This window comes from Accipiter gentilis, chromosome 29, assembly GCF_929443795.1.
Source record: "Accipiter gentilis chromosome 29, bAccGen1.1, whole genome shotgun sequence".
In the NCBI taxonomy this organism is placed as follows: domain Eukaryota; kingdom Metazoa; phylum Chordata; class Aves; order Accipitriformes; family Accipitridae; genus Astur; species Astur gentilis.
In genome coordinates, this window is record NC_064908.1 from 20,488,523 (window position 1) to 20,494,522 (window position 6,000).

The following is a 6,000-nucleotide window of genomic DNA, read 5'->3' on the forward strand; positions in this document are numbered from 1 at the left end:
GTGGGCAACGTGGAGCCAGGCTGGGGTGGGAGAACGGCTCTGCTGGGCCCCAAGGTTCCCCAGGGGCTGATCGGCATCTGCACCGGCCCCCAGGTCCATGCACAGGGCTCTGCTGTGCCCAGCACGAGCTGAGCTCCAGGAGGGGAGAGACCCTTGTGGGGCCGTGTCGCTCGCGTGCTGCTGCTGAGAGCTGCTGCCTTGTCCTGGCGGGGAGCCCACGGCCGACCTCATCGGCAAACGCTGCGGGGCCCCCACTTGGCACCGGATCCAGCTCCACATCCACCAGCTCCGAGCAGCTCTGTTCCTTGGGCTCAGCTTACGGATGGTTAGCGGAGCCCACGGTGGACAGCACCTCTCGCTCTGTGGGGCAGGGGGTCACCGGGATGAGGACCACGGGAGCCCCTGCTTTCGGCACAGCAGCGGCATAGGGCACGGAGCCCCTGGCAGAGCCCAGAGCCGGAGACCGGGCACCGCTGTGCCACCCTGAGGGGGGATGGAGCCGGGGGGACCTGGCGCCTGTCCCCCAGCCCGGGCTCCTTGCGTCCAGATCTTCAGCAGAAAATAACATTATCCTGCAACTGTGGACTTCGTTAGGCTCCTCCTGCGCTAAAGAGGCGATGTCTCCATAGTAACTGGCACATTTGGAGGGCAGGAGGCGCGGGGGGACGGGAGACAAAGCCTGTGCGGGAGCGGCAGGCGGACCCCATGGCACAGCCCACGGGCCCCCTACAGCCCACGGTGCTCCCCTCCGGCACACGGCGCTGCTCAGGCGGGAGCGAAGGCGATGCCGCCTCGGACCCCGCTGGCATCGGTGCGGCACCCTGAGTCTCTGCTGTTCTACGAGGAGCTGGATACGGTCCCCCCCCAGCCCCGGCAGCAACCCTGGTGCTCACGGCAGCAACCCCTGTCCACGCGGCGGCGGAGACCTCGCTGCCGTGGGGAGGGGTGGGTGGCTTTTGGCACCAGCCTGCAGAGCCGGAGCTGCCCAAGCGGCCGCGGCCGTGGGTCCGGGCCGGGGCGGCCGCGCGGTTCGGCCGTGCTGCAGCACCTGGGCCAGGCAGGTGCGCTGCGGGCAGCGGGTGCCCTGCCCTGCCCGCTGCTGCCCACCACCGCCAACCCCACCGGCAGCACAGCCACTTAACCACATCACCAGCAGAGTCGTTGGGCTGGGGTTAATCAACATTCATTCATGTTTCCAAGTGTAAATTGAGCATTTGTTTAATTATGTGTAAGTAGCAATACATTCTGGCCATTATCTAAATCACTATTTTATTTCCTGGATGTGGTTTCATAATGCTGGGTTTGTGCTCCAGCCTCTGCATCATTAACAGAGAAGAGTTAATGAATATAAAAGCGTAAAGGCTAATTACACTTTAATTTACAATCATGGTCTCATTTTGGGACCACATGAAATCTGTTTTGAAAACAATTAAAAAAAAAAAAAGCCCGGCGAAGGTCTGGTGAGTAGAAGGGTTTTGGCACAAAGCGAATGGTGCCGGTGGCCGCCAGGCCTGTCGCAGCGCGGCCACTCGGCGGTGGCGGGGCTGGTGCTGCCCGTGGCTCCTGGGAGGCCGGCGGGTCCCTCGCTCTCCCCGCGGCCGCAGCCCCACGCGGTAACGACCTGGGCTGGCGGTGGGACACCACCAGGGCCGGCACTGCCGCGGTGATGGTGCTGAGGGATGTAAATTGGAGCCCGAGCGGAGAGCACAGTTCACCTGAAGGAGACAAAGATTTATTGGGCTGCAGATGTTGAAAGCAAAATTCAGCAAGACTGCTGACTCGAGCACTTTGCAATATTTACAATTACTGGGGATCTAATGGCATGCTTTTCAGCGAGCGGGCTCGGCAGGAGCAGGCACCGGTGCCCGGTCGTTACGGGGGGATGGTATCTGAAATTGAAGCTCGTGGCAGGAGAGGTGATGGTGAGCGGTTTTAGACTCCGTTTCTGCCGTGCTGTCTGCGGGAGGATCGCTCTGAGCAGCGGAGATTTGATAACCTCAGGCGCTGTGTTTGGTGTCATGGCAGCTCCCCGCGGGCTGCGGTGGGGAAGAGCCCCCGGGATCCGTCCCCCGCCGCTGGCAGTCACCCACGGCAGAGACCTTGGCTTCGTCTAAGGACCTCCCTGAGGCTCTGGGGACTCATCCCTGTCCGGTGTGCAGCCTCCGCGGGCGCTTGCCACCACAAGCGGGAGTGATGGCATCCACCGCAGGATGCTGAGCTCATCAGGGTGGAGACTCGGCCATGCTGTCCTCTGCCCACCAGCCACCGGTGAGTGCCGGTCCAGAGCGAAGCTGAGCTGCTGCTTGGCTTTGCTGCCCAGGGCCAGCAAATAGAACAACAGCTGGTTCCACCGTCTGAAAGTGCAGCCGGCACAGGCAGTTCTGCCACCCTCCGTACCCGCTGCCTGCCCCCTCCCCGGCCAGGTTTTGGGGCAAAGAGCCCCCAGCCAGTGTCCTGCTGTCGCACTGCCTGCACTGGTGCTGGTCCCGGCGGGCAAGCGATGGGACGGGTGCCAGCACTGCCCCAGCTGTCACAGCTGATGCTGGGTCCAGGCCAGGGCAGGAGCCATCCCCACTGGTGTGGGATCGCCCTCCTGGCTCTGGAACGGGTTACGGGTGGGATTTTGGGGCTGAGGTGTTGGCTGGGCACTGCTGGTGTGGTGGGAGAGCGGGACCTGGGGGAGCGGGGCTAGAGCACGTGGCTCGTGAACTGGTGAGCAAACGTGTGCACACGCACGTGCTCCTGTGGTTTGCAATGGGTGAATATCTGTTTGTATTTCCTTTATTGTTCCGATTCCCTCAAAAATGAAATAAAAGCTGAGTGCTGACTGCAGGAGGGAGCAGTGGCCTCGGAGCGAGAGGCTCATTCTCTCCGCTGGGCTGGCTGGCTGCAGCCGGCAGAGGAAATAAATCTCCCCGAGAAAACCACTTTGCTCACACAATTTCAATCCAACAGGGCATAGTGGCATCACTCACTTCTTGTTTTATTTAGCTGATAATCTTTTATTGGGCCAGTCGAGCCCTTGTGGAAACACAATGCCTTTACCGGGCTGCGGCGGGTGCTCAGAGCCAGGAGCTCGCTGAGCCGTGCTGGCTCCCGCGGACAGCCGGGAGGGCAGCGATGCCCACCGGTAAATCCGCCGCTGGGGGCTCAGGTCAGGCAGCACCACGGCCGTGCCAGAACGCGTCCCCTGGGCCGGCAGGTCTCCTGAGCTGCCGCCCTGCAGAAGCACCAAAGGTGCCTGCGGTTTTGCTCCTCCTGCCCACGGCTGAGGACGGGACGTGTCCTTCTGCTCGCCAGGTGTCTCTGAAGGTGGCTCAGGGCCATCTGCTCAGCGGGATTTAGAGGACTCAGCACTCACGGCAGCCCCAGGGGCTCTGCAAATGCCTCTCCTGCTGATGGATGTGCTGAGCCCAGGACGAGGGAGGCTCCTTTGCCAGTGTGCACCATCACGGGCACCCGGTCGCCCTTGCTGAGGACATGAGTGCTGGGGCTCTGCCGTCCCCCCGGCTCCGTGTGGTGCCCACACGCTCAGCAGTGTGAGCACGTTCCCGCTCCGCTGCGGGCACCTCGCCTTGCCGTCCCTCCTTCCGGGGCTAATGCAAGTTCTGTGCCACAGCCGAAACCTTGCGCATCCGTCAGACAGGTTTGTCAACGGGCTTGTCACTGAGCGGCAAGGCCATGTCACTAATGAACACATCCAGCAGGCTGAGTGCCTGCAGTCACTAATTGAAAGCGTTCACAATTGGGAATTAATGTGGGTTAGGCACACTCCCTGCACTAATAAAGATTTGCCTTTCAAAAATCCACGTCTGCTAAAGGCAGCAGGGGAAGAACAGCCGCAGTGCCCTGTCCCACGCTGGGGAGCGGCCAGCGGCACCGGGGCCGCACGGGTCCCCGCAGCACTGCTGCTCCCCAGCCATTGCTCCGGCCCCTGAGCAGTTTAGGGTGACTGTGTCCCTGCGGCGCCTCGCGCAGTGGCAGCCTGGACAGCTCGGGCTGTGCCGGTGTGGCACGTATCCACGAGGCGCTGCACCGGCACGTGCTGTCCCCTCCGTCTCCCCAAAAGCTCAGCTGCGTCCTGTTTGCATGTACTCAGATGATTTGCAGAAAAGGTGTGCAAGAGGGGCCCTGAGTGACACCCGGCTGTGCCGTGCCCGTCCCGTGGGTGCCGGAGTCGCTCTCTCCGGCAGGGCAGCTGCCGGTGCCCACAGGCCACCCGCACGCCATGGTGCCGCAAACCCTCCCACCCGCAGCTCCAGCAGAGGTGGCTGCTGCTCTTCCCAGCGCAGGGCTGACGTGAAGTGGAGCTGCAAGTTAGCCGCAGATTTTCCTACATCGCCGTAATAAATGCAGTATCCGAACCTGCAGCTGAGGTGGTAGCTGGGGCTGCTGGGGGCTCGCGGTGGCTTCAGCCATTTCGGGAGGTGTTGGGCGTGATGTGTTGTGCCTCACGAGGGCTCATGGCTCATGCATGAACCTTTGCGGGTGCACCCGTGATCTCTCGTGGGGGCTGTGGGCTGCAGGGTGGGCAGCTGAGCCCCGACCTCCCATCACTGCTGTTGCATCTCTGTGGGACCGCAGGGACCCGCTGCCCGCTGTGGCACGAGCAGCTGGGGTTCGATCAAGGCCGACCCAGACGCATACGCAGCACCCTGGGGCAGCCGTGGGTCGGGTGCCCATTGCCCCTGCCCTGGCGCTCGGGGCAGAGCGATGCTCCTGGCTGGGCTGAGCCAGAAGTGCTCCAGTCCTTCAGTTTTTCATCACATCCCCAGTACCAAGTACAGAGACCCCCATCCACCCTCCCCATGTTCGTAATTCCTGCCCTGGCCAGCCACGCGGCTGCACCTTGGCAAAGCCTCCCTGTGCAGGGGGCCTGGGGTGGGGGTCCCCAGCTCCCTCCTGCACCCCCCTCCGGCTGGAAGAGCGAGACTTGTGCCATGCTTGGGGGGGCCAAAAGCACCCCAGCACCCCACGTTCACCCAGCCCTGGCGGGGCTTGGCCGCCCTCGGCTCCCCATGGCAGCAAGGTCGGGAAGCTGTTTGTGTGGGGCATCGTCTCAGCCCCCCCATAGCCCCTGCAGCTCCCCCTTGTCAGCGTTCCCACCTCCCTGCTAATCCTTGTCATCCCAAATCTTATCAGCACTGATTTCATATTTACTTCCAGATTGTGGATGAAAACGTTGAACATCATCATTTGATGATGATTCCCCATTGACAACTACTTTTTGAGACCTGTCAGTCAGCCAATTCTTAATCCTTTTAATGTGTGCTCTATTGATATTATATAGAGCTAATTTTTTAATCAAAACGTCATGTACTATTAAATCAAATGCCTAACAGAAGCCTAAGTATACCACAGCTTCTCAGTTACTTTTATTAGTTAAATTTTTAAATTAAAAGAATGAAACCAAATTTTTTGACAAGCTGTACTTTCCATAAAACCATGCTACCCGGCGCTAATTACAGCCCCACTTGCTGTTGACTGCAGCAGTTTCAGCTCCTCCACCGCTGCCTCGGGACGGACGCTGGCCAGAGGGGTGAGCAGTGGCTGGCAGGCGCTGGCGCAGGGCTGGATGCGCCAGGGAATGGCTTCGGTGCCGGCGTGGCTGCGGTGCGGAGCTGCTGCCAGGGTTGGAGGGGCCGAGTCTGGGCCACTTCACGGTTAAAGTCTTGGTGGGGAAATGGGAATTTTCCTCCTGTGCTGGATGCAGCCTCTGACCTGAAAACCACCGCCCCAGCCTCTCCGGATACAGAGCAAGAGCAGGCGTGCAAATGCGATATGACAGCCCAAGACACACCAATATGGTTACCAGCTGTCCGGCCGCCACTGGGCCGTACTGGTTGGGAAGGCGATGCCCCAGTCACAGATGCATTTCGGGGGGAGGAGGGAGGGCTTGGGCAGGGCCAGGCGCAGGCACGTACGTGCAGGCAGGCACACGCTGCCCAGCACCGTGTCGCTGGGACCGGCACCACCGCTCATCAGACCGAGACAAACCCC